The sequence below is a fragment of the Struthio camelus genome, chromosome 2 (genome assembly GCF_040807025.1).
Source record: "Struthio camelus isolate bStrCam1 chromosome 2, bStrCam1.hap1, whole genome shotgun sequence".
In the NCBI taxonomy this organism is placed as follows: Eukaryota; Metazoa; Chordata; class Aves; order Struthioniformes; family Struthionidae; genus Struthio; species Struthio camelus.
This window is the reverse complement of record NC_090943.1, coordinates 115581475-115609247: the sequence shown is the minus strand read 5'-3', so window position 1 is coordinate 115609247 and position 27773 is coordinate 115581475.

The window sequence follows — 27773 nt, the reverse complement described above, 5'->3', positions numbered from 1 at the left end:
CTGGTACAGGCCCCGCCTCACATTACGGACCCCATTTGAGTTACGACTAGGGTTAGGGTTACGAGAGAGAATAAGCGTGGAGCCCCATGTGGAGTGGGGCTGCAAAGGCCATGCCAAAGCACATGTGGCACTACAACAACATTCCTCCCATCACCACTTGGGCCTTTCCGACAACAAGCATGCTCCAGGCTTCTGGTACAGGCCCCGCCTCACATTAGGGTCCCCGTTGGCATTAGGCCTAGGGTTAGGTTTAGGAAAGAGAGAAAGTGGAGAGCCCCATGTGGAGTGGGGCTGCAAAGGCCATGCCAAAGCACATGTGGCACTACAACAACATTCCTCCCAACACCACTTGGGCCTTTCCGACAACAAGCATGCTCCAGGCTTCTGGTACAGGCCACCCCTCACATTAGGGTCCCCGTTGGTGTTAGGGTTAGGGTTAGGGTTAGGAAAGAGAGAAAGCGTGGAGCCCCATGTGGAGTGGGGCTGCAAAGACCATGCCAAAGCACATGCGGCGCTGCAACAACACTCCTCCCAACACCACTTGGGCCTCACCGACCTCAAGGGCACTGTATGCCTCCCGTGCAGGCCTCCCCTCCCATTAGGGTCCCCGTTGGCGTTAGGCCTAGGGTTAGGTTTAGGAAAGAGAGAAAGTGGAGAGCCCCATGTGGAGTGGGGCTGCAAAGGCCATGCCAAAGCACATGTGGAACTACAACAACATTCCTCCCAACACCACATGGGCCTTTCCGACAACAAGCATGCTCCAGGCTTCTGGTACAGGCCCCGCCTCACATTAGGGTCCCCGTTGGCATTAGGCCTAGCGTTAGGGTTAGGAAAGAGAGAAAGCGTGGAGCCCCATGTGGAGTGGGGCTGCAAAGGCCATGCCAAAGCACAATCTGCGCTGCAACAACACTCCTCCCAACACCACTTGGGCCTCTCCGACCTCAAGGGCGCTTTATGGCTCCTGTGCAGGCCTCCCCTCCCATTAGGGTCCCCGTTGGCATTAGGCCTAGGGTTAGGTTTAGGAAAGGGAGAAAGCGTGGAGCCCTATGTAGAGTGGGGCTGCAAAGGCCATGCCAAAGCACATGCAGCGCTGCAACAACACTCCTCCCAACACCACTTTGGCCCCTACGACCTCAAGGGCGCTGTATGGCTCCCGTGCAGGCCTCCCCTCACATTAGGGTACCCGTTGGCGTTAGGGTTAGGGTTAGGAAAGAGAGAAAGCATGGAGCCCCATGTGGAATGGGGCTGCAAAGACCATGCCAAAGCACATGCGGCGCTGCAACAACACTCCTCCCAACACCGCTTGGGCCCCTCGGACCTCAAGGGTGCTGTATGGCTTCCATGCAGCCCACCCCTCACATTAGGGTCCCCGTTGGCATTAGGCCTAGAGTTAGGGTTAGGAAAGAGAGAAAGCGGAGAGCCGCATGTGGAGTGGGGCTGCAAAGGCCCTGCCAAAGCACCTGCGGCGCTGCAACAGCACTCCTCCCAACACTACTTGGGCCTCTCCAAAAACAAGGGCGATGTATGGCTTCCATGTAGGCACCCCTCACATTAGTGTCCCCATTGGCATTAGGCCTAGGGTTAGGGTTAGGAAAGAGAGAAAGCGTGGAGCCCCATGTGGTGTGGGGCTGCAAACACCATGCCAAAGCACATGCGGCGCTGCAACAACACTACTCCCAACACCACTTGGGCCTTTCCTAAAACAAGGGCGCTGTATGGCTCCCGTGCAGGCCTCCCCTCCCATTAGGGTCCCCGTTGGTATTAGGCCTAGGGTTAGGGTTAGGAAAGGGAGAAAGCGTGGAGCCCCATGTGGAGTGGGGCTGCAAAAGCCAGGCCAAAGCACCTGCGGCGCTGCAACAACAGTCCTCCCAACACCACTTTGGCCCCTCCGACCTCAAGGGCGCTGTATTGCTCCCGTGCAGGCCTCCCCTCCCATTAGGGTCCCCGTTGGCGTTAGGCCTAGGGTTAGGTTTAGGAAAGAGAGAAAGTGGAGAGCCCCATGTGGAGTGGGGCTGCAAAGGCCATGCCAAAGCACATGTGGAACTACAACAACATTCCTCCCAACACCACTTGGGCCTTTCCGACAACAAGCATGCTCCAGGCTTCTGGTACAGGCCCCGCCTCACATTAGGGTCCCCGTTGGTGTTAGGGTTAGGGTTAGGGTTAGGAAAGAGAGAAAGCGTGGAGCCCCATGTTGAGTGGGTCTGCAAAGGCCAGGCCAAAGCACATGCGGTGCTGCAACAACATTCCTCCCAACACCACTTGGGCCTTTCCGACAACAAGCATGCTCCAGGCTTCTGGTACAGGCCTCCCCTCACATTAGGGTCCCCGTTGGCGTTAGGCCTAGGGTTAGGGTTAGGAAAGAGAGAAAGCGTGGAGCCCCATGTGGAGTGGGGCTGCAAAGGCCATGCCAAAGCACAATCTGCGCTGCAACAACACTCCTCCCAACACCACTTGGGCCTCTCCGACAACAAGGGCGCTGTATGGCTCCCGTGCAGGCCACCCCTCACATTAGGGTCCCCGTTGGTATTAGGCCTAGGGTTAGGTTTAGGAAAGGGAGAAAGCGTGGAGCCCCATGTGGAGTGGGGCTGCAAAGGCCATGCCAAAGCACATGTGGCGCTGCAACAACACTACTCCCAACACCACTTGGGCCTTTCCTAAAACAAGGGCGCTGTATGGCTCCCGTGCAGGCCTCCCCTCCCATTAGGGTCCCCGTTGGTATTAGGCCTAGGGTTAGGGTTAGGAAAGGGAGAAAGCGTGGAGCCCCATGTGGAGTGGGGCTGCAAAAGCCAGGCCAAAGCACCTGCGGCGCTGCAACAACAGTCCTCCCAACACCACTTTGGCCCCTCCGACCTCAAGGGCGCTGTATTGCTCCCGTGCAGACCTCCCCTCCCATTAGGGACCCCGTTGGTATTAGGCCTAGGGTTAGGGTTAGGAAAGAGAGAAAGCGTGGAGCCCCATGTGGAGTGGGGCTGAAAGGGCCATGCCAAAGCATATGCGGCGCTGCAACAACACTCCTCCCAACACCACTTGGGCCTCTCGAAAAAGAAGGGCGCTGTATGGCTTCCATGCAGGCCACCCCTCACATTAGGGTCCCCGTTGGTATTAGGCCTAGGGTTAGGGTTAGGAAAGAGAGAAAGCGTGGAGCCCCATGTGGAGTGGGGCAGCAAAGGCCATGCCAAAGCACATGCCGCGCTGCAACAACACTCCTCCCAACACCACTTGGGCCCCTCCGACCTCAAGGGCGCTGTATGGCTCCTGTGCAGGCCTCCCCTCACATTAGGGTACCCGTTGGCGTTAGGGTTAGGGTTAGGAAAGAGAGAAAGCGTGGAGCCCTATGTAGAGTGGGGCTGCAAAGGTCATGCCAAAGCACATGCAGCGCTGCAACAACACTCCTCCCAACACCACTTTGGCCCCTCGGACCTCAAGGGCGCTGTATGGCTTCCATGCAGCCCACCCCTCACATTAGGGTCCCTGTTGGCATTAGGCCTAGGGTTAGGGTTAGGAAAGAGAGAAAGCGGAGAGCCCCATGTGGAGTGGGGCTGCAAAGGCCCTGCCAAAGCACAATCTGCGCTGCAACAACACTCCTCCCAACACCACTTGGGGATCTCCGAAAACAAGGGCGCTGTATGGCTTCCATGTAGGCACCCCTCACATTAGTGTCCCCGTTGGCATTAGGCCTAGGGTTAGGGTTAGGAAAGAGAGAAAGCGTGGAGCCCCATGTGGAGTGGGGCTGCAAAGGCCATGCCAAAGCACATGCGGCGCTGCAACAACACTCCTCCCAACACCACTTTGGCCCCTACGACCTCAAGGGCGCTGTATGGCTCCTGTGCAGGCCTCCCCTCACATTAGGGTACCCGTTGGCGTTAGGGTTAGGGTTAGGAAAGAGAGAAAGCGTGGAGCCCCATGTGGAGTGGGGCTGCAAAGGCCATGCCAAAGCACAATCTGCGCTGCAACAACACTCCTCCCAACACCACTTGGGCCTCTCCGACCTCAAGGGCGCTTTATGGCTCCTGTGCAGGCCTCCCCTCCCATTAGGGTCCCCGTTGGCATTAGGCCTAGGGTTAGGTTTAGGAAAGGGAGAAAGCGTGGAGCCCTATGTAGAGTGGGGCTGCAAAGGCCATGCCAAAGCACATGCAGCGCTGCAACAACACTCCTCCCAACACCACTTTGGCCCCTACGACCTCAAGGGCGCTGTATGGCTCCCGTGCAGGCCTCCCCTCACATTAGGGTACCCGTTGGCGTTAGGGTTAGGGTTAGGAAAGAGAGAAAGCATGGAGCCCCATGTGGAGTGGGGCTGCAAAGACCATGCCAAAGCACCTGCCGCGCTGCAACAACACTCCTCCCAAAACCGCTTCGGCCCCTCGGACCTCAAGGGTGCTGTATGGCTTCCATGCAGCCCACCCCTCACATTAGGGTCCCCGTTGGCATTAGGCCTAGAGTTAGGGTTAGGAAAGAGAGAAAGCGGAGAGCCGCATGTGGAGTGGGGCTGCAAAGGCCCTGCCAAAGCACCTGCGGCGCTGCAACAACACTCCTCCCAACACTACTTGGGCCTCTCCAAAAACAAGGGCGATGTATGGCTTCCATGTAGGCACGCCTCACATTAGTGTCCCCATTGGCATTAGGCCTAGGGTTAGGGTTAGGAAAGAGAGAAAGCGTGGAGCCCCATGTGGTGTGGGGCTGCAAACACCATGCCAAAGCACATGCGGCGCTGCAACAACACTACTCCCAACACCACTTGGGCCTTTCCTAAAACAAGGGCGCTGTATGGCTCCCGTGCAGGCCTCCCCTCCCATTAGGGTCCCCGTTGGTATTAGGCCTAGGGTTAGGGTTAGGAAAGGGAGAAAGCGTGGAGCCCCATGTGGAGTGGGGCTGCAAAAGCCAGGCCAAAGCACCTGCGGCGCTGCAACAACAGTCCTCCCAACACCACTTGGGCCCCTCCGACCTCAAGGGCGCTGTATTGCTCCCGTGCAGGCCTCCCCTCCCATTAGGGTCCCCGTTGGCGTTAGGCCTAGGGTTAGGTTTAGGAAAGAGAGAAAGTGGAGAGCCCCATGTGGAGTGGGGCTGCAAAGGCCATGCCAAAGCACATGTGGAACTACAACAACATTCCTCCCAACACCACTTGGGCCTTTCCGACAACAAGCATGCTCCAGGCTTCTGGTACAGGCCCCGCCTCACATTAGGGTCCCCGTTGGTGTTAGGGTTAGGGTTAGGGTTAGGAAAGAGAGAAAGCGTGGAGCCCCATGTTGAGTGGGTCTGCAAAGGCCAGGCCAAAGCACATGCGGTGCTGCAACAACATTCCTCCCAGCACCACTTGGGCCTTTCCGACAACAAGCATGCTCCAGGCTTCTGGTACAGGCCTCCCCTCACATTAGGGTCCCCGTTGGCGTTAGGCCTAGGGTTAGGGTTAGGAAAGAGAGAAAGCGTGGAGCCCCATGTGGAGTGGGGCTGCAAAGGCCATGCCAAAGCACATGCAGCGCTGCAACAACACTCCTCCCAACACCACTTGGGCCTCTCCGACAACAAGGGCGCTGTATGGCTCCCGTGCAGGCCACCCCTCACATTAGGGTCCCCGTTGGTATTAGGCCTAGGGTTAGGTTTAGGAAAGGGAGAAAGCGTGGAGCCCCATGTGGAGTGGGGCTGCAAAGGCCATGCCAAAGCACATGTGGCGCTGCAACAACACTACTCCCAACACCACTTGGGCCTCTCCAAAAACAAGGGCGCTGTATGGCTCCCGTGCAGGCCTCCCCTCCCATTAGGGTCCCCGTTGGTATTAGGCCTAGGGTTAGGGTTAGGAAAGGGAGAAAGCGTGGAGCCCCATGTGGAGTGGGGCTGCAAAAGCCAGGCCAAAGCACCTGCGGCGCTGCAACAACAGTCCTCCCAACACCACTTTGGCCCCTCCGACCTCAAGGGCGCTGTATTGCTCCCGTGCAGACCTCCCCTCCCATTAGGGACCCCGTTGGTATTAGGCCTAGGGTTAGGGTTAGGAAAGAGAGAAAGCGTGGAGCCCCATGTGGAGTGGGGCTGAAAGGGCCATGCCAAAGCATATGCGGCGCTGCAACAACACTCCTCCCAACACCACTTGGGCCTCTCCAAAAACAAGGGCGCTGTATGGCTTCCGTGCAGGCCACCCCTCACATTAGGGTCCCCGTTGGTATTAGGCCTAGGGTTAGGTTTAGGAAAGAGAGAAAGCGTGGAGCCCCATGTGGAGTGGGGCAGCAAAGGCCATGCCAAAGCACATGCCGCGCTGCAACAACACTCCTCCCAACACCACTTGGGCCCCTCCGACCTCAAGGGCGCTGTATGGCTCCTGTGCAGGCCTCCCCTCACATTAGGGTACCCGTTGGCGTTAGGGTTAGGGTTAGGAAAGAGAGAAAGCGTGGAGCCCTATGTAGAGTGGGGCTGCAAAGGTCATGCCAAAGCACATGCAGCGCTGCAACAACACTCCTCCCAACACCACTTTGGCCCCTCGGACCTCAAGGGCGCTGTATGGCTTCCATGCAGCCCACCCCTCACATTAGGGTCCCTGTTGGCATTAGGCCTAGGGTTAGGGTTAGGAAAGAGAGAAAGCGGAGAGCCCCATGTGGAGTGGGGCTGCAAAGGCCATGCCAAAGCACCTGCGGCGCTGCAACAACACTCCTCCCAACACCACTTGGGCCTCTCCAAAAACAAGGGCGCTGTATGGCTTCCATGTAGGCACCCCTCACATTAGTGTCCCCGTTGGCATTAGGCCTAGGGTTAGGGTTAGGAAAGAGAGAAAGCGTGGAGCCCCATGTGGAGTGGGGCTGCAAAGGCCATGCCAAAGCACATGCGGCGCTGCAACAACACTCCTCCCAACACCACTTTGGCCCCTACGACCTGAAGGGCGCTGTATGGCTCCTGTGCAGGCCTCCCCTCACATTAGGGTACCCGTTGGCGTTAGGGTTAGGGTTAGGAAAGAGAGAAAGCGTGGAGCCCCATGTGGAGTGGGGCTGCAAAGGCCATGCCAAAGCACAATCTGCGCTGCAACAACACTCCTCCCAACACCACTTGGGCCTCTCCGACCTCAAGGGCGCTTTATGGCTCCTGTGCAGGCCTCCCCTCCCATTAGGGTCCCCGTTGGCATTAGGCCTAGGGTTAGGTTTAGGAAAGGGAGAAAGCGTGGAGCCCTATGTAGAGTGGGGCTGCAAAGGCCATGCCAAAGCACATGCAGCGCTGCAACAACACTCCTCCCAACACCACTTGGGCCCCTACGACCTCAAGGGCGCTGTATGGCTCCCGTGCAGGCCTCCCCTCACATTAGGGTACCCGTTGGCGTTAGGGTTAGGGTTAGGAAAGAGAGAAAGCATGGAGCCCCATGTGGAGTGGGGCTGCAAAGACCATGCCAAAGCACATGCGGGGCTGCAACAACACTCCTCCCAACACCGCTTCGGCCCCTCGGACCTCAAGGGTGCTGTATGGCTTCCATGCAGCCCACCCCTCACATTAGGGTCCCCGTTGGCATTAGGCCTAGAGTTAGGGTTAGGAAAGAGAGAAAGCGGAGAGCCGCATGTGGAGTGGGGCTGCAAAGGCCCTGCCAAAGCACCTGCGGCGCTGCAACAACACTCCTCCCAACACTACTTGGGCCTCTCCAAAAACAAGGGCGATGTATGGCTTCCATGTAGGCACGCCTCACATTAGTGTCCCCATTGGCATTAGGCCTAGGGTTAGCGTTAGGAAAGAGAGAAAGCGTGGAGCCCCATGTGGTGTGGGGCTGCAAACACCATGCCAAAGCACATGCGGCGCTGCAACAACACTACTCCCAACACCACTTGGGCCTTTCCTAAAACAAGGGCGCTGTATGGCTCCCGTGCAGGCCTCCCCTCCCATTAGGGTCCCCGTTGGTATTAGGCCTAGGGTTAGGGTTAGGAAAGGGAGAAAGCGTGGAGCCCCATGTGGAGTGGGGCTGCAAAAGCCAGGCCAAAGCACCTGCGGCGCTGCAACAACAGTCCTCCCAACACCACTTTGGCCCCTCCGACCTCAAGGGCGCTGTATTGCTCCCGTGCAGGCCTCCCCTCCCATTAGGGTCCCCGTTGGCGTTAGGCCTAGGGTTAGGTTTAGGAAAGAGAGAAAGTGGAGAGCCCCATGTGGAGTGGGGCTGCAAAGGCCATGCCAAAGCACATGTGGAACTACAACAACATTCCTCCCAACACCACTTGGGCCTTTCCGACAACAAGCATGCTCCAGGCTTCTGGTACAGGCCCCGCCTCACATTAGGGTCCCCGTTGGTGTTAGGGTTAGGGTTAGGGTTAGGAAAGAGAGAAAGCGTGGAGCCCCATGTTGAGTGGGTCTGCAAAGGCCAGGCCAAAGCACCTGCGGCGCTGCAACAACAGTCCTCCCAACACCACTTTGGCCCCTCCGACCTCAAGGGCGCTGTATTGCTCCCGTGCAGACCTCCCCTCCCATTAGGGACCCCGTTGGTATTAGGCCTAGGGTTAGGGTTAGGAAAGAGAGAAAGCGTGGAGCCCCATGTGGAGTGGGGCTGAAAGGGCCATGCCAAAGCATATGCGGCGCTGCAACAACACTCCTCCCAACACCACTTGGGCCTCTCGAAAAAGAAGGGCGCTGTATGGCTTCCGTGCAGGCCACCCCTCACATTAGGGTCCCCGTTGGTATTAGGCCTAGGGTTAGGTTTAGGAAAGAGAGAAAGCGTGGAGCCCCATGTGGAGTGGGGCAGCAAAGGCCATGCCAAAGCACATGCCGCGCTGCAACAACACTCCTCCCAACACCACTTGGGCCCCTCCGACCTCAAGGGCGCTGTATGGCTCCTGTGCAGGCCTCCCCTCACATTAGGGTACCCGTTGGCGTTAGGGTTAGGGTTAGGAAAGAGAGAAAGCGTGGAGCCCTATGTAGAGTGGGGCTGCAAAGGTCATGCCAAAGCACATGCAGCGCTGCAACAACACTCCTCCCAACACCACTTTGGCCCCTCGGACCTCAAGGGCGCTGTATGGCTTCCATGCAGGCCACCCCTCACATTAGGGTCCCTGTTGGCATTAGGCCTAGGGTTAGGGTTAGGAAAGAGAGAAAGCGGAGAGCCCCATGTGGAGTGGGGCTGCAAAGGCCCTGCCAAAGCACCTGCGGCGCTGCAACAACACTCCTCCCAACACCACTTGGGCCTCTCCAAAAACAAGGGCGCTGTATGGCTTCCATGTAGGCACCCCTCACATTAGTGTCCCCGTTGGCATTAGGCCTAGGGTTAGGGTTAGGAAAGAGAGAAAGCGTGGAGCCCCATGTGGAGTGGGGCTGCAAAGGCCATGCCAAAGCACATGCGGCGCTGCAACAACACTCCTCCCAACACCACTTTGGCCCCTACGACCTCAAGGGCGCTGTATGGCTCCTGTGCAGGCCTCCCCTCACATTAGGGTACCCGTTGGCGTTAGGGTTAGGGTTAGGAAAGAGAGAAAGCGTGGAGCCCCATGTGGAGTGGGGCTGCAAAGACCATGCCAAAGCACCTGCGGCGCTGCAACAACAGTCCTCCCAACACCACTTTGGCCCCTCCGACCTCAAGGGCGCTGTATGGCTCCTGTGCAGGCCACCCCTCACATTAGGGTCCCTGTTGGCATTAGGCCTAGGGTTAGGGTTAGGAAAGAGAGAAAGCGGAGAGCCCCATGTGGAGTGGGGCTGCAAAGGCCCTGCCAAAGTACCTGCGGCGCAGCAACAACAGTCCTCCCAACACCACTTGGGCCTCTCCAAAAACAAGGGCGATGTATGGCTTCCATGTACGCACCCCTCACATTAGGGTCCCCGTTGGCATTAGGCCTAGGGTTAGGGTTAGGAAAGAGAGAAAGTGGAGAGCCCCATGTGGAGTGGGGCTGCAAAGGCCATGCCAAAGGACATGTGGAACTACAACAACATTCCTCCCAACACCACATGGGCCTTTCCGACAACAAGCATGCTCCAGGCTTCTGGTACAGACCCCGCCTCACATTAGGGTCCCCGTTGGCATTAGGCCTAGGGTTAGGGTTAGGAAAGAGAGAAAGCGTGGAGCCCCATGTGGAGTGGGGCTGCAAAGGCCATGCCAAAGCACATGCCGCGCTGCAACAACACTCCTCCCAACACTGGTTGGGCCTCTCCGACCTCAAGGGCGCTGTATGGCTTCCATGCAGGCCACTCCTCACATTAGGGTCCCCGTTGGTATTAGGCCTAGGGTTAGGGTTAGGAAAGAGAGAAAGCGTGGAGCCCCATGTGGAGTGGGGCTGCAAAGGCCATGCCAAAGCACCTGCGGCGCTGCAACAACATTCCTCCCAACACCACTTGGGCCTCTCCAAAAACAAGGGCGCTGTATGGCTCTTGTGCAGGCCTCCCCTCACATTAGGGTCCCCGTTGGCGTTAGGCCTAGGGTTAGCGTTAGGAAAGAGAGAAAGTGGAGAGCCCCATGTGGAGTGGGGCTGCAAGGGCATGCCAAAGCACATGTGGAACTACAACAACATGCCTCCCAACACCACCTGGGCCTTTCCGACAACAAGCATGCTCCAGGCTTCTGGTACAGGCCACCCCTCACATTAGGGTCCCCGTTGCTGTTAGGGTTAGGGTTAGGGTTAGGAAAGAGAATAAGCGTGGAGCCCCATGTGGAGTGGGGCTGCAAAGGCCATGCCAAAGCACATGCGGCGCAGCAACAACACTCCTCCCAACACCACTTGGGCCTCTCCGAAAACAAGGGCGCTGTATGCCTCCCGTGCAGGCCTTCCCTCCCATTAGGGTCCCCGTTGGCATTAGGCCTAGGGTTAGGTTTAGGAAAGAGAGAAAGTGGAGAGCCCCATGTGGAGTGGGGCTGCAAAGGCCATGCCAAAGCACATGTGGCACTACAACAACATTCCTCCCAACACCACATGGGCCTTTCCGACAACAAGCATGCTCCAGGCTTCTGGTACAGGCCCCGCCTCACATTAGGGTCCCCGTTGGCATTAGGCCTAGGGTTAGGTTTAGGAAAGGGAGAAAGCGTGGAGCCCCATGTGGAGTGGGGCTGCAAAGGCCATGCCAAAGCACATGCCGTGCTGCAACAACACTCCTCCCAACACCACTTGGGCCTCTCCAAAAAGAAGGGCGCTGTACGGCTCCCGTGCAGGCCTCCCCTCACATTAGGGTCCCCGTTGGCGTTAGGGTTAGGGTTAGGGTTAGGAAAGAGAGAAAGCGTGGAGCCCCATGTGGAGTGGGGCTGCAAAGGCCATGCCAAAGCACATGTGGAACTACACCAACATTCCTCCCAACACCACTTGGGCCTTTCCGACAACAAGCATGCTCCAGTCCTCTGGTACAGGCCCCTCCTCACATTACGGACCCCATTTGAGTTAGGAGTAGGGTTAGGGTTAGGAGAGAGAATAAGCGTGGAGCCCCATGTGGAGTGGGGCTGCAAAGGCCATGCCAAAGCACATGTGGAACTACAACAACATTCCTCCCAACACCACTTGGGCCTTTCCGACAACAAGCATGCTCCAGGCTTCTGGTACAGGCCCCGCCTCACATTAGGGTCCCCGTTGGTGTTAGGGTTAGGGTTAGGGTTAGGAAAGAGAGAAAGCGTGGAGCCCCATGTTGAGTGGGTCTGCAAAGGCCAGGCCAAAGCACATGCGGTGCTGCAACAACATTCCTCCCAACACCACTTGGGCCTTTCCGACAACAAGCATGCTCCAGGCTTCTGGTACAGGCCCCGCCTCACATTAGGGTCCCCGTTGGTATTAGGCCTAGGGTTAGGGTTAGGAAAGAGAGAAAGCGTGGAGCCCCATGTGGAGTGGGGCTGCAAAGGCCATGCCAAAGCACAATCTGCGCTGCAACAACACTCCTCCCAACACCACTTGGGCCTCTCCGACAACAAGGGCGCTGTATGGCTCCCGTGCAGGCCACCCCTCACATTAGGGTCCCCGTTGGTATTAGGCCTAGGGTTAGGTTTAGGAAAGGGAGAAAGCGTGGAGCCCTATGTAGAGTGGGGCTGCAAAGGCCATGCAAAAGCACATGTGGCGCTGCAACAACACTACTTCCAACACCACTTGGGCCTCTCCAAAAACAAGGGCGCTGTATGGCTCCCGTGCAGGCCTCCCTTCCCATTAGGGTCCCCGTTGGCATTAGGCCTAGGGTTAGTGTTAGGAAAGAGAGAAAGCGTGGAGCCCCATGTGGAGTGGGGCTGAAAGGGCCATGCCAAAGCATATGCGGCGCTGCAACAACACTCCTCCCAACACCACTTGGGCCTCTCGAAAAAGAAGGGCGCTGTATGGCTTCCATGCAGGCCACCCCTCACATTAGGGTCCCCGTTGGTATTAGGCCTAGGGTTAGGTTTAGGAAAGAGAGAAAGCGTGGAGCCCCATGTGGAGTGGGGCAGCAAAGGCCATGCCAAAGCACATGCCGCGCTGCAACAACACTCCTCCCAACACCACTTTGGCCCCTCCGACCTCAAGGGCGCTGTATGGCTCCTGTGCAGGCCTCCCCTCACATTAGGGTACCCGTTGGCGTTAGGGTTAGGGTTAGGAAAGAGAGAAAGCGTGGAGCCCTATGTAGAGTGGGGCTGCAAAGGTCATGCCAAAGCACATGCAGCGCTGCAACAACACTCCTCCCAACACCACTTTGGCCCCTCGGACCTCAAGGGCGCTGTATGGCTTCCATGCAGGCCACCCCTCACATTAGGGTCCCTGTTGGCATTAGGCCTAGGGTTAGGGTTAGGAAAGAGAGAAAGCGTGGAGCCCCATGTGGAGTGGGGCTGCAAAGGCCCTGCCAAAGCACCTGCGGCGCTGCAACAACACTCCTCCCAACACCACTTGGGCCTCTCCAAAAACAAGGGCGCTGTATGGCTTCCATGTAGGCACCCCTCACATTAGTGTCCCCGTTGGCATTAGGCCTAGGGTTAGGGTTAGGAAAGAGAGAAAGTGGAGAGCCCCATGTGGAGTGGGGCTGCAAAGGCCATGCCAAAGGACATGTGGAACTACAACAACATTCCTCCCAACACCACATGGGCCTTTCCGACAACAAGCATGCTCCAGGCTTCTGGTACAGACCCCGCCTCACATTAGGGTCCCCGTTGGCATTAGGCCTAGGGTTAGGGTTAGGAAAGAGAGAAAGCGTGGAGCCCCATGTGGAGTGGGGCTGCAAAGGCCATGCCAAAGCACATGCCGCGCTGCAACAACACTCCTCCCAACACTGGTTGGGCCTCTCCGACCTCAAGGGCGCTGTATGGCTTCCATGCAGGCCACTCCTCACATTAGGGTCCCCGTTGGTATTAGGCCTAGGGTTAGGGTTAGGAAAGAGAGAAAGCGTGGAGCCCCATGTGGAGTGGGGCTGCAAAGGCCATGCCAAAGCACAATCTGCGCTGCAACAACACTCCTCCCAACACCACTTGGGCCTCTCCAAAAACAAGGGCGCTGTATGGCTTCCATGCAGGCCACCCCTCACATTAGGGTCCCCGTTGGCGTTAGGCCTAGGGTTAGCGTTAGGAAAGAGAGAAAGTGGAGAGCCTCATGTGGAGTGGGGCTGCAAAGGCCATGCCAAAGCACATGTGGCACTACAACAACATTCCTCCCAACACCACTTGGGCCTTTCCGACAACAAGCATGCTCCAGGCTTCTGGTACAGGCCACCCCTCACATTAGGGTCCCCGTTGCTGTTAGGGTTAGGGTTAGGGTTAGGAAAGAGAATAAGCGTGGAGCCCCATGTGGAGTGGGGCTGCAAAGGCCATGCCAAAGCACATGCGGCGCAGCAACAACACTCCTCCCAACACCACTTGGGCCTCTCCGAAAACAAGGGCGCTGTATGCCTCCCGTGCAGGCCTTCCCTCCCATTAGGGTCCCCGTTGGCATTAGGCCTAGGGTTAGGTTTAGGAAAGAGAGAAAGTGGAGAGCCCCATGTGGAGTGGGGCTGCAAAGGCCATGCCAAAGCACATGTGGCACTACAACAACATTCCTCCCAACACCACATGGGCCTTTCCGACAACAAGCATGCTCCAGGCTTCTGGTACAGGCCCCGCCTCACATTAGGGTCCCCGTTGGCATTAGGCCTAGGGTTAGGTTTAGGAAAGGGAGAAAGCGTGGAGCCCCATGTGGAGTGGGGCTGCAAAGGCCATGCCAAAGCACATGCCGTGCTGCAACAACACTCCTCCCAACACCACTTGGGCCTCTCCAAAAAGAAGGGCGCTGTACGGCTCCCGTGCAGGCCTCCCCTCACATTAGGGTCCCCGTTGGCGTTAGGGTTAGGGTTAGGGTTAGGAAAGAGAGAAAGCGTGGAGCCCCATGTGGAGTGGGGCTGCAAAGGCCATGCCAAAGCACATGTGGAACTACACCAACATTCCTCCCAACACCACTTGGGCCTTTCCGACAACAAGCATGCTCCAGTCCTCTGGTACAGGCCCCTCCTCACATTACGGACCCCATTTGAGTTAGGAGTAGGGTTAGGGTTAGGAGAGAGAATAAGCGTGGAGCCCCATGTGGAGTGGGGCTGCAAAGGCCATGCCAAAGCATATGCGGCGCTGCAACAACATTCCTCCCAACACCACTTGGGCCTCTCAGACCTCAAGGGTACTGTATGGCTCCCGTGCAGGCCTCCCCTCCCATTAGGGTCCCCGTTGGCATTAGGCCTAGGGTTAGGTTTAAGAAAGAGAGAAAGTGGAGAGCCCCATGTGGAGTGGGGCTGCAAAGGCCATGCCAAAGCACCTGCGGCGCCGCAACAACAGTCCTCCCAACACCACTTTGGCCCCTCCGACCTCAAGGGCGCTGTATTGCTCCCGTGCAGGCCTCCCCTCCCATTAGGGTCCCCGTTGGCGTTAGGCCTAGGGTTAGGTTTAGGAAAGAGAGAAAGTGGAGAGCCCCATGTGGAGTGGGGCTGCAAAGGCCATGCCAAAGCACATGTGGAACTACAACAACATTCCTCCCAACACCACTTGGGCCTTTCCGACAACAAGCATGCTCCAGGCTTCTGGTACAGGCCCCGCCTCACATTAGGGTCCCCGTTGGTGTTAGGGTTAGGGTTAGGGTTAGGAAAGAGAGAAAGCGTGGAGCCCCATGTTGAGTGGGTCTGCAAAGGCCAGGCCAAAGCACCTGCGGCGCTGCAACAACAGTCCTCCCAACACCACTTTGGCCCCTCCGACCTCAAGGGCGCTGTATTGCTCCCGTGCAGACCTCCCCTCCCATTAGGGACCCCGTTGGTATTAGGCCTAGGGTTAGGGTTAGGAAAGAGAGAAAGCGTGGAGCCCCATGTGGAGTGGGGCTGAAAGGGCCATGCCAAAGCATATGCGGCGCTGCAACAACACTCCTCCCAACACCACTTGGGCCTCTCGAAAAAGAAGGGCGCTGTATGGCTTCCGTGCAGGCCACCCCTCACATTAGGGTCCCCGTTGGTATTAGGCCTAGGGTTAGGTTTAGGAAAGAGAGAAAGCGTGGAGCCCCATGTGGAGTGGGGCAGCAAAGGCCATGCCAAAGCACATGCCGCGCTGCAACAACAGTCCTCCCAACACCACTTTGGCCCCTCCGACCTCAAGGGCGCTGTATGGCTCCTGTGCAGGCCTCCCCTCACATTAGGGTACCCGTTGGCGTTAGGGTTAGGGTTAGGAAAGAGAGAAAGCGTGGAGCCCTATGTAGAGTGGGGCTGCAAAGGTCATGCCAAAGCACATGCAGCGCTGCAACAACACTCCTCCCAACACCACTTTGGCCCCTCGGACCTCAAGGGCGCTGTATGGCTTCCATGCAGGCCACCCCTCACATTAGGGTCCCTGTTGGCATTAGGCCTAGGGTTAGGGTTAGGAAAGAGAGAAAGCGGAGAGCCCCATGTGGAGTGGGGCTGCAAAGGCCCTGCCAAAGCACCTGCGGCGCTGCAACAACACTCCTCCCAACACCACTTGGGCCTCTCCAAAAACAAGGGCGCTGTATGGCTTCCATGTAGGCACCCCTCACATTAGTGTCCCCGTTGGCATTAGGCCTAGGGTTAGGGTTAGGAAAGAGAGAAAGCGTGGAGCCCCATGTGGAGTGGGGCTGCAAAGGCCATGCCAAAGCACATGCGGCGCTGCAACAACACTCCTCCCAACACCACTTTGGCCCCTACGACCTCAAGGGCGCTGTATGGCTCCTGTGCAGGCCTCCCCTCACATTAGGGTACCCGTTGGCGTTAGGGTTAGGGTTAGGAAAGAGAGAAAGCGTGGAGCCCCATGTGGAGTGGGGCTGCAAAGACCATGCCAAAGCACCTGCGGCGCTGCAACAACAGTCCTCCCAACACCACTTTGGCCCCTCCGACCTCAAGGGCGCTGTATGGCTCCTGTGCAGGCCACCCCTCACATTAGGGTCCCTGTTGGCATTAGGCCTAGGGTTAGGGTTAGGAAAGAGAGAAAGCGGAGAGCCCCATGTGGAGTGGGGCTGCAAAGGCCCTGCCAAAGTACCTGCGGCGCAGCAACAACACTCCTCCCAACACCACTTGGGCCTCTCCAAAAACAAGGGCGATGTATGGCTTCCATGTACGCACCCCTCACATTAGGGTCCCCGTTGGCATTAGGCCTAGGGTTAGGGTTAGGAAAGAGAGAAAGTGGAGAGCCCCATGTGGAGTGGGGCTGCAAAGGCCATGCCAAAGGACATGTGGAACTACAACAACATTCCTCCCAACACCACATGGGCCTTTCCGACAACAAGCATGCTCCAGGCTTCTGGTACAGACCCCGCCTCACATTAGGGTCCCCGTTGGCATTAGGCCTAGGGTTAGGGTTAGGAAAGAGAGAAAGCGTGGAGCCCCATGTGGAGTGGGGCTGCAAAGGCCATGCCAAAGCACATGCCGCGCTGCAACAACACTCCTCCCAACACTGGTTGGGCCTCTCCGACCTCAAGGGCGCTGTATGGCTTCCATGCAGGCCACTCCTCACATTAGGGTCCCCGTTGGTATTAGGCCTAGGGTTAGGGTTAGGAAAGGGAGAAAGCGTGGAGCCCCATGTGGAGTGGGGCTGCAAAGGCCATGCCAAAGCACATGCGGCGCTGCAACAACATTCCTCCCAACACCACTTGGGCCTCTCCAAAAACAAGGGCGCTGTATGGCTCTTGTGCAGGCCTCCCCTCACATTAGGGTCCCCGTTGGCGTTAGGCCTAGGGTTAGCGTTAGGAAAGAGAAAAAGTGGAGAGCCCCATGTGGAGTGGGGCTGCAAGGGCATGCCAAAGCACATGTGGAACTACAACAACATGCCTCCCAACACCACCTGGGCCTTTCCGACAACAAGCATGCTCCAGGCTTCTGGTACAGGCCACCCCTCACATTAGGGTCCCCGTTGCTGTTAGGGTTAGGGTTAGGGTTAGGAAAGAGAATAAGCGTGGAGCCCCATGTGGAGTGGGGCTGCAAAGGCCATGCCAAAGCACATGCGGCGCAGCAACAACACTCCTCCCAACACCACTTGGGCCTCTCCGAAAACAAGGGCGCTGTATGCCTCCCGTGCAGGCCTTCCCTCCCATTAGGGTCCCCGTTGGCATTAGGCCTAGGGTTAGGTTTAGGAAAGAGAGAAAGTGGAGAGCCCCATGTGGAGTGGGGCTGCAAAGGCCATGCCAAAGCACATGTGGCACTACAACAACATTCCTCCCAACACCACATGGGCCTTTCCGACAACAAGCATGCTCCAGGCTTCTGGTACAGGCCCCGCCTCACATTAGGGTCCCCGTTGGCATTAGGCCTAGGGTTAGGTTTAGGAAAGGGAGAAAGCGTGGAGCCCCATGTGGAGTGGGGCTGCAAAGGCCATGCCAAAGCACATGCCGTGCTGCAACAACACTCCTCCCAACACCACTTGGGCCTCTCCAAAAAGAAGGGCGCTGTACGGCTCCCGTGCAGGCCTCCCCTCACATTAGGGTCCCCGTTGGCGTTAGGGTTAGGGTTAGGGTTAGGAAAGAGAGAAAGCGTGGAGCCCCATGTGGAGTGGGGCTGCAAAGGCCATGCCAAAGCACATGTGGAACTACACCAACATTCCTCCCAACACCACTTGGGCCTTTCCGACAACAAGCATGCTCCAGTCCTCTGGTACAGGCCCCTCCTCACATTACGGACCCCATTTGAGTTAGGAGTAGGGTTAGGGTTAGGAGAGAGAATAAGCGTGGAGCCCCATGTGGAGTGGGGCTGCAAAGGCCATGCCAAAGCACATGTGGAACTACAACAACATTCCTCCCAACACCACTTGGGCCTTTCCGACAACAAGCATGCTCCAGGCTTCTGGTACAGGCCCCGCCTCACATTAGGGTCCCCGTTGGTGTTAGGGTTAGGGTTAGGGTTAGGAAAGAGAGAAAGCGTGGAGCCCCATGTTGAGTGGGTCTGCAAAGGCCAGGCCAAAGCACATGCGGTGCTGCAACAACATTCCTCCCAACACCACTTGGGCCTTTCCGACAACAAGCATGCTCCAGGCTTCTGGTACAGGCCCCGCCTCACATTAGGGTCCCCGTTGGTATTAGGCCTAGGGTTAGGGTTAGGAAAGAGAGAAAGCGTGGAGCCCCATGTGGAGTGGGGCTGCAAAGGCCATGCCAAAGCACAATCTGCGCTGCAACAACACTCCTCCCAACACCACTTGGGCCTCTCCGACAACAAGGGCGCTGTATGGCTCCCGTGCAGGCCACCCCTCACATTAGGGTCCCCGTTGGTATTAGGCCTAGGGTTAGGTTTAGGAAAGGGAGAAAGCGTGGAGCCCTATGTAGAGTGGGGCTGCAAAGGCCATGCAAAAGCACATGTGGCGCTGCAACAACACTACTTCCAACACCACTTGGGCCTCTCCAAAAACAAGGGCGCTGTATGGCTCCCGTGCAGGCCTCCCTTCCCATTAGGGTCCCCGTTGGCATTAGGCCTAGGGTTAGGGTTAGGAAAGAGAGAAAGCGTGGAGCCCCATGTGGAGTGGGGCTGAAAGGGCCATGCCAAAGCATATGCGGCGCTGCAACAACACTCCTCCCAACACCACTTGGGCCTCTCGAAAAAGAAGGGCGCTGTATGGCTTCCATGCAGGCCACCTCTCACATTAGGGTCCCCGTTGGTATTAGGCCTAGGGTTAGGTTTAGGAAAGAGAGAAAGCGTGGAGCCCCATGTGGAGTGGGGCAGCAAAGGCCATGCCAAAGCACATGCCGCGCTGCAACAACACTCCTCCCAACACCACTTTGGCCCCTCCGACCTCAAGGGCGCTGTATGGCTCCTGTGCAGGCCTCCCCTCACATTAGGGTACCCGTTGGCGTTAGGGTTAGGGTTAGGAAAGAGAGAAAGCGTGGAGCCCTATGTAGAGTGGGGCTGCAAAGGTCATGCCAAAGCACATGCAGCGCTGCAACAACACTCCTCCCAACACCACTTTGGCCCCTCGGACCTCAAGGGCGCTGTATGGCTTCCATGCAGGCCACCCCTCACATTAGGGTCCCCGTTGGCATTAGGCCTAGGGTTAGGGTTAGGAAAGAGAGAAAGCGTGGAGCCCCATGTGGAGTGGGGCTGCAAAGGCCCTGCCAAAGCACCTGCGGCGCTGCAACAACACTCCTCCCAACACCACTTGGGCCTCTCCAAAAACAAGGGCGCTGTATGGCTTCCATGTAGGCACCCCTCACATTAGTGTCCCCGTTGGCATTAGGCCTAGGGTTAGGGTTAGGAAAGAGAGAAAGTGGAGAGCCCCATGTGGAGTGGGGCTGCAAAGGCCATGCCAAAGGACATGTGGAACTACAACAACATTCCTCCCAACACCACATGGGCCTTTCCGACAACAAGCATGCTCCAGGCTTCTGGTACAGACCCCGCCTCACATTAGGGTCCCCGTTGGCATTAGGCCTAGGGTTAGGGTTAGGAAAGAGAGAAAGCGTGGAGCCCCATGTGGAGTGGGGCTGCAAAGGCCATGCCAAAGCACATGCCGCGCTGCAACAACACTCCTCCCAACACTGGTTGGGCCTCTCCGACCTCAAGGGCGCTGTATGGCTTCCATGCAGGCCACTCCTCACATTAGGGTCCCCGTTGGTATTAGGCCTAGGGTTAGGGTTAGGAAAGAGAGAAAGCGTGGAGCCCCATGTGGAGTGGGGCTGCAAAGGCCATGCCAAAGCACAATCTGCGCTGCAACAACACTCCTCCCAACACCACTTGGGCCTCTCCAAAAACAAGGGCGCTGTATGGCTCTTGTGCAGGCCTCCCCTCACATTAGGGTCCCCGTTGGCGTTAGGCCTAGGGTTAGCGTTAGGAAAGAGAGAAAGTGGAGAGCCCCATGTGGAGTGGGGCTGCAAAGGCCATGCCAAAGCACATGTGGAACTACAACAACATGCCTCCCAACACCACATGGGCCTTTCCGACAACAAGCATGCTCCAGGCTTCTGGTACAGGCCACCCCTCACATTAGGGTCCCCGTTGCTGTTAGGGTTAGGGTTAGGGTTAGGAAAGAGAATAAGCGTGGAGCCCCATGTGGAGTGGGGCTGCAAAGGCCATGCCAAAGCACATGCGGCGCAGCAACAACACTCCTCCCAACACCACTTGGGCCTCTCCGAAAACAAGGGCGCTGTATGCCTCCCGTGCAGGCCTTCCCTCCCATTAGGGTCCCCGTTGGCATTAGGCCTAGGGTTAGGTTTAGGAAAGAGAGAAAGTGGAGAGCCCCATGTGGAGTGGGGCTGCAAAGGCCATGCCAAAGCACATGTGGCACTACAACAACATTCCTCCCAACACCACATGGGCCTTTCCGACAACAAGCATGCTCCAGGCTTCTGGTACAGGCCCCGCCTCACATTAGGGTCCCCGTTGGCATTAGGCCTAGGGTTAGGTTTAGGAAAGGGAGAAAGCGTGGAGCCCCATGTGGAGTGGGGCTGCAAAGGCCATGCCAAAGCACATGCCGTGCTGCAACAACACTCCTCCCAACACCACTTGGGCCTCTCCAAAAAGAAGGGCGCTGTACGGCTCCCGTGCAGGCCTCCCCTCACATTAGGGTACCCGTTGGCGTTAGGGTTAGGGTTAGGGTTAGGAAAGAGAGAAAGCGTGGAGCCCCATGTGGAGTGGGGCTGCAAAGGCCATGCCAAAGCACATGTGGAACTACACCAACATTCCTCCCAACACCACTTGGGCCTTTCCGAGAACAAGCATGCTCCAGTCCTCTGGTACAGGCCCCTCCTCACATTACGGACCCCATTTGAGTTAGGAGTAGGGTTAGGGTTAGGAGAGAGAATAAGCGTGGAGCCCCATGTGGAGTGGGGCTGCAAAGGCCATGCCAAAGCATATGCGGCGCTGCAACAACATTCCTCCCAACACCACTTGGGCCTCTCAGACCTCAAGGGTACTGTATGGCTCCCGTGCAGGCCTCCCCTCCCATTAGGGTCCCCGTTGGCATTAGGCCTAGGGTTAGGTTTAGGAAAGAGAGAAAGTGGAGAGCCCCATGTGGAGTGGGGCTGCAAAGGCCATGCCAAAGCACATGTGGAACTACAACAACATTCCTCCCAACACCACATGGGCCTTTCCGACAACAAGCATGCTCCAGGCTTCTGGTACAGGCCCCGCCTCACATTAGGGTCCCCGTTGGCATTAGGCCTAGGGTTAGGGTTAGGAAAGAGAGAAAGCGTGGAGCCCCATGTGGAGTGGGGCTGCAAAGGCCATGCCAAAGCACATGCGGCGCTGCAACAACACTCCTCCCAACACCACTTGGGCCTCTCCGACAACAAGGGCGCTGTATGGCTCCCGTGCAGGCCTCCCCTCACATTAGGGTCCCCGTTGGTATTAGGCCTAGGGTTAGGGTTAGGAAAGGGAGAAAGCGTGGAGCCCCATGTGGAGTGGGGCTGCAAAGGCCATGCCAAAGCACATGCGGCGAAGCAACAACACTCCTCCCAACACCACTTGGGCCTTTCCGACCTCAAGGGCGCTGTATGGCTCCCGTGCAGGCCTCCCCTCACATTAGGGTACCTGTTGGCGTTAGGGTTAGGGTTAGGGTTAGGAAAGAGAGAAAGCGTGGAGCCCCAAGTGGAGTGGGGCTGCAAAGGCCATGCCAAAGCACATGCCGCGCTGCAACAACACTCCTCCCAACACTGGAGGGCCTCTCGGACCTCAAGGGCGCTGTATGGCTTCCATGCAGGCCACCCCTCACATTAGGGTCCCCGTTGGTATTAGGCCTAGGGTTAGGGTTAGGAAAGGGAGAAAGCGTGGAGCCCCATGTGGAGTGGGGCTGCAAAGGCCATGCCAAAGCACATGCGGCGCTGCAACAACACTCCTCCCAACACCACTTGGGCCTCTCCAAAAACAAGGGCGCTGTATGGCTCTTGTGCAGGCCTCCTCTCACATTAGGGTCCCCGTTGGCATTAGGCCTAGGGTTAGCGTTAGGAAAGAGAGAAAGTGGAGAGCCCCATGTGGAGTGGGGCTGCAAAGGCCATGCCAAAGCACATGTGGAACTACAACAACATTCCTCCCAACACCACTTGGGCCTTTCCGACAACAAGCATGCTCCAGGCTTCTGGTACAGGTCAACCCTCACATTAGGGTCCCCGTTGCTGTTAGGGTTAGGGTTAGGGTTAGGAAGGAGAATAAGCGTGGAGCCCCATGTGGAGTGGGGCTGCAAAGGCCATGCCAAAGCACATGCGGCGCAGCAACAACACTCCTCCCAACACCACTTGGGCCTCTCCGAAAACAAGGGCGCTGTATGCCTCCCGTGCAGGCCTTCCCTCCCATTAGGGTCCCCGTTGGCATTAGGCCTAGGGTTAGGGTTAGGAAAGAGTGAAAGTGGAGAGCCCCATGTGGAGTGGGGCTGCAAAGGCCATGCCAAAGCACATGTGGAACTACAACAACATTCCTCCCAACACCACATGGGCCTTTCCGACAACAAGCATGCTCCAGGCTTCTGGTACAGGCCCCGCCTCACATTAGGGTCCCCGTTGGCATTAGGCCTAGGGTTAGGTTTAGGAAAGGGAGAAAGCGTGGAGCCCCATGTGGAGTGGGGCTGCAAAGGCCATGCCAAAGCACATGCCGCGCTGCAACAACACTCCTCCCAACACCACTTGGGCCTCTCCAAAAAGAAGGGCGCTGTACGGCTCCCGTGCAGGCCTCCCCTCACATTAGGGTACCCGTTGGCGTTAGGGTTAGGGTTAGGGTTAGGAAAGAGAGAAAGCGTGGAGCCCCATGTGGAGTGGGGCTGCAAAGGCCATGCCAAAGCACATGTGGAACTACACCAACATTCCTCCCAACACCACTTGGGCCTTTCCGAGAACAAGCATGCTCCAGTCCTCTGGTACAGGCCCCTCCTCACATTACGGACCCCATTTGAGTTAGGAGTAGGGTTAGGGTTAGGAGAGAGAATAAGCGTGTAGCCCCATGTGGAGTGGGGCTGCAAAGGCCATGCCAAAGCATATGCGGCGCTGCAACAACATTCCTCCCAACACCACTTGGGCCTCTCAGACCTCAAGGGTACTGTATGGCTCCCGTGCAGGCCTCCCCTCCCATTAGGGTCCCCGTTGGCATTAGGCCTAGGGTTAGGTTTAAGAAAGAGAGAAAGTGGAGAGCCCCATGTGGAGTGGGGCTGTAAAGGCCATGCCAAAGCACATGTGACAGTACAACAACATTCCTCCCAACACCACTTGGGCCTTTCCGACAACAAGCATGCTCCAGGCTTCTGGTACAGGCCCCGCCTCACATTACGGTCCCCGTTGGCATTAGGCCTAGGGTTAGCGTTAGGAAAGAGAGAAAGTGGAGAGCCCCATGTGGAGTGGGGCTGCAAAGGCCATGCCAAAGCACATGTGGCAGTACAACAACATTCCTCCCAACACCACTTGGGCCTTTCCGACAACAAGCATGCTCCAGGCTTCTGGTACAGGCCACCCCTCACATTAGGGTCCCTGTTGGTGTTAGGGTTAGGGTTAGGGTTAGGAAAGAGAGAAAGCGTGGAGCCCCATGTGGAGTGGGGCTGAAAGGGCCATGCCAAAGCATATGCGGCGCTGCAACAACACTCCTCCCAACACCACTTGGGGATCTCCGAAAACAAGGGCGCTGTATGGCTTCCATGCAGGCCACCCCTCACATTAGGGTCCCCGTTGCTATTAGGCCTAGGGTTAGGTTTAGGAAAGGGAGAAAGCGTGGAGCCCCATGTAGAGTGGGGCTGCAAAGGCCATGCCAAAGCACATGCAGCGCTGCAACAACACTCCTCCCAACACCACTTTGGCCCCTACGACCTCAAGGGCGCTGTATGCCTCCCGTGCAGGCCTTCCCTCCCATTAGGGTCGCCGTTGGCATTAGGCCGAGGGTTAGGTTTAGGAAAGAGAGAAAGTGGAGAGCCCCATGTGGAGTGGGGCTGCAAAGGCCATGCCAAAGCACATGCCGCGCTGCAACAACACTCCTCCCAACACTGCTTGGGCCTCTCCGACCTCAAGGGCGCTGTATGGCTTCCATGCAGGCCACTCCTCACATTAGGGTCCCCGTTGGTATTAGGCCTAGGGTTAGGGTTAGGAAAGAGAGAAAGCGTGGAGCCCCATGTGGAGTGGGGCTGCAAAGGCCATGCCAAAGCACATGCGGCGCTGCAACAACACTCCTCCCAACACCACTTGGGCCTCTCCAAAAACAAGGGCGCTGTATGGCTCTTGTGCAGGCCTCCCCTCCCATTAGGGTCCCCGTTGGCGTTAGGCCTAGGGTTAGCGTTAGGAAAGAGAGAAAGTGGAGAGCCCCATGTGGAGTGGGGCTGCAAAGGCCATGCCAAAGCACATGTGGAACTACAACAACATGCCTCCCAACACCACCTGGGCCTTTCCGACAACAAGCATGCTCCAGGCTTCTGGTACAGGCCACCCCTCACATTAGGGTCCCCGTTGCTGTTAGGGTTAGGGTTAGGGTTAGGAAAGAGAATAAGCGTGGAGCCCCATGTGGAGTGGGGCTGCAAAGGCCATGCCAAAGCACATGCGGCGCAGCAACAACACTCCTCCCAACACCACTTGGGCCTCTCCGAAAACAAGGGCGCTGTATGCCTCCCGTGCAGGCCTTCCCTCCCATTAGGGTCCCCGTTGGCATTAGGCCTAGGGTTAGGTTTAGGAAAGAGAGAAAGTGGAGAGCCCCATGTGGAGTGGGGCTGCAAAGGCCATGCCAAAGCACATGTGGCACTACAACAACATTCCTCCCAACACCACATGGGCCTTTCCGACAACAAGCATGCTCCAGGCTTCTGGTACAGGCCCTGCCTCACATTAGGGTCCCCGTTGGCATTAGGCCTAGGGTTAGGTTTAGGAAAGGGAGAAAGCGTGGAGCCCCATGTGGAGTGGGGCTGCAAAGGCCATGCCAAAGCACATGCCGTGCTGCAACAACACTCCTCCCAACACCACTTGGGCCTCTCCAAAAAGAAGGGCGCTGTACGGCTCCCGTGCAGGCCTCCCCTCACATTAGGGTACCCGTTGGCGTTAGGGTTAGGGTTAGGGTTAGGAAAGAGAGAAAGCGTGGAGCCCCATGTGGAGTGGGGCTGCAAAGGCCATTCCAAAGCACATGTGGAACTACACCAACATTCCTCCCAACACCACTTGGGCCTTTCCGACAACAAGCATGCTCCAGTCCTCTGGTACAGGCCCCTCCTCACATTACGGACCCCATTTGAGTTAGGAGTAGGGTTAGGGTTAGGAGAGAGAATAAGCGTGGAGCCCCATGTGGAGTGGGGCTGCAAAGGCCATGCCAAAGCATATGCGGCGCTGCAACAACATTCCTCCCAACACCACTTGGGCCTCTCAGACCTCAAGGGTACTGAATGGCTCCCGTGCAGGCCTCCCCTCCCATTAGGGTCCCCGTTGGTATTAGGCCTAGGGTTAGGTTTAGGAAAGAGAGAAAGTGGAGAGCCCCATGTGGAGTGGGGCTGCAAAGGCCATGCCAAAGCACATGTGGAACTACAACAACATTCCTCCCAACACCACATGGGCCTTTCCGACAACAAGCATGCTCCAGGCTTCTGGTACAGGCCCTGCCTCACATTAGGGTCCCCGTTGGCATTAGGCCTAGGGTTAGGTTTAGGAAAGGGAGAAAGCGTGGAGCCCCATGTGGAGTGGGGCTGCAAAGGCCATGCCAAAGCACATGCCGTGCTGCAACAACACTCCTCCCAACACCACTTGGGCCTCTCCAAAAAGAAGGGCGCTGTACGGCTCCCGTGCAGGCCTCCCCTCACATTAGGGTACCCGTTGGCGTTAGGGTTAGGGTTAGGGTTAGGAAAGAGAGAAAGCGTGGAGCCCCATGTGGAGTGGGGCTGCAAAGGCCATTCCAAAGCACATGTGGAACTACACCAACATTCCTCCCAACACCACTTGGGCCTTTCCGACAACAAGCATGCTCCAGTCCTCTGGTACAGGCCCCTCCTCACATTACGGACCCCATTTGAGTTAGGAGTAGGGTTAGGGTTAGGAGAGAGAATAAGCGTGGAGCCCCATGTGGAGTGGGGCTGCAAAGGCCATGCCAAAGCATATGCGGCGCTGCAACAACATTCCTCCCAACACCACTTGGGCCTCTCAGACCTCAAGGGTACTGAATGGCTCCCGTGCAGGCCTCCCCTCCCATTAGGGTCCCCGTTGGTATTAGGCCTAGGGTTAGGTTTAGGAAAGAGAGAAAGTGGAGAGCCCCATGTGGAGTGGGGCTGCAAAGGCCATGCCAAAGCACATGTGGAACTACAACAACATTCCTCCCAACACCACATGGGCCTTTCCGACAACAAGCATGCTCCAGGCTTCTGGTACAGGCCCCGCCTCACATTAGGGTCCCCGTTGGCATTAGGCCTAGGGTTAGGGTTAGGAAAGAGAGAAAGCGTGGAGCCCCATGTGGAGTGGGGCTGCAAAGGCCATGCCAAAGCACATGCGGCGCTGCAACAACACTCCTCCCAACACCACTTGGGCCTCTCCGACAACAAGGGCGCTGTATGGCTCCCGTGCAGGCCTCCCCTCACATTAGGGTCCCCGTTGGTATTAGGCCTAGGGTTAGGGTTAGGAAAGGGAGAAAGCGTGGAGCCCCATGTGGAGTGGGGCTGCAAAGGCCATGCCAAAGCACATGCGGCGAAGCAACAACACTCCTCCCAACACCACTTGGGCCTTTCCGACCTCAAGGGCGCTGTATGGCTCTCGTGCAGGCCTCCCCTCACATTAGGGTACCTGTTGGCGTTAGGGTTAGGGTTAGGGTTAGTAAAGAGAGAAAGCGTGGAGCCCCATGTGGAGTGGGGCCGCAAAGGCCATGCCAAAGCACATGCCGCGCTGCAACAACACTCCTCCCAACACTGGTTGGGCCTCTCCGACCTCAAGGGCGCTGTATGGCTTCCATGCAGGCCACCCCTCCCATTAGGGTCCCCGTTGGCATTAGGCCTAGGGTTAGGGTTAGGAAAGGGAGAAAGCGTGGAGCCCCATGTGGAGTGGGGCTGCAAAGGCCATGCCAAAGCACATGCGGCGCTGCAACAACACTCCTCCCAACACCACTTGGGCCTCTCCAAAAACAAGGGCGCTGTATGGCTCTTGTGCAGGCCTCCTCTCCCATTAGGGTCCCCGTTGGCATTAGGCCTAGGGTTAGCGTTAGGAAAGAGAGAAAGTGGAGAGCCCCATGTGGAGTGGGGCTGCAAAGGCCATGCCAAAGCACATGTGGAACTACAACAACATTCCTCCCAACACCACTTGGGCCTTTCCGACAACAAGCATGCTCCAGGCTTCTGGTACAGGCCCCGCCTCACATTAGGGTCCCCGTTGGCATTAGGCCTAGGGTTAGGTTTAGGAAAGGGAGAAAGCGTGGAGCCCCATGTGGAGTGGGGCTGCAAAGGCCATGCCAAAGCACATGCCGCGCTGCAACAACACTCCTCCCAACACCACTTGGGCCTCTCCGACCTCAAGGGCGCTTTATGGCTCCTGTGCAGGCCTCCCCTCCCATTA